Here is an 835-nt window from a genome sequence, read left to right as displayed (position 1 = left end):
GAGGCGGGTGGATCACGAGGTCAGGAGTTCAAGACCATCATGACCAACCTGGTGAAACCATGTCTCTACTAAAAATTTAAAAATTAGCTAGGTGTGGTGGTGCGCGCCTGTAGTCCCAGCTACTTGGAGGCTGAGGCAGGACTATCACTTGAACCCAGGAGGCAGAGGTTTTTGCAGAGGTTGCAGTGAGCTGAGATTGCACCTCTGCACTCCAGCCTGGCGACAGAACAAGACTCGATCTCAAAAAAAAGAAAAGAAAAGAAAGTTAAAATAGTCTCACTGGGCACGGTAGGTCATACCTGTAATCCCAGCACTTTAGGAGGGCCAGGAGCTCGAGACCAAGTTGGGCAACATGGTGAGACCCCATTTCTACAAAAAAAATACCAAACGAAAATTAGCTGGGCGTGGTAACATATGCCTGTGGTCCCAGCTACTCAGGAGGCTGAGGTGTGAGGATCACTTGAGCCCAGGAGATCAAGGCTGCAGTGAGCTGTGATGGCACCACTTCACTCCAGTCTGGGTGTCGGAGCGAGACCCTATCTCAACAAACAAACAAAAAATCTTATATTTACATCATAAAACTAATCACAAACTACTAGACCAACTTCTAAGGTAGAAATGCTCTACCTTAGAGGGAGGGAGAGGCCCTGGGTAGAGCAGATGGCCACACCATGAACCCTCCCAGAGACTTTAGACAGAAGCGCTCCACACACCCCACTCTCCCTCTGCCATCTCTCACGCCCTCCTTTGTCCACACAGGTCAGCCCAAGGCCACCCCCTCGGTCACTCTGTTCCCGCCATCCTCTGAGGAGCTCCAAGCCAACAAGGCCACACT

General features: G+C 50.7%; 1 pseudogene; it reads left to right on the top strand.

Moving 5' to 3' along the window:
* LOC105522279 overlaps positions 1-835 on the top strand; it is a 1,774-nt pseudogene that overhangs the window by 418 nt on the left and 521 nt on the right.

Source organism: Colobus angolensis, unplaced genomic scaffold (assembly GCF_000951035.1).
Source record: "Colobus angolensis palliatus isolate OR3802 unplaced genomic scaffold, Cang.pa_1.0 Scaffold423, whole genome shotgun sequence".
NCBI classification, from domain to species: domain Eukaryota; kingdom Metazoa; phylum Chordata; class Mammalia; order Primates; family Cercopithecidae; genus Colobus; species Colobus angolensis.
The sequence above is the reverse complement of the archived record's forward strand: the minus strand, read 5'-3'. Positions and strand labels throughout refer to the sequence as shown.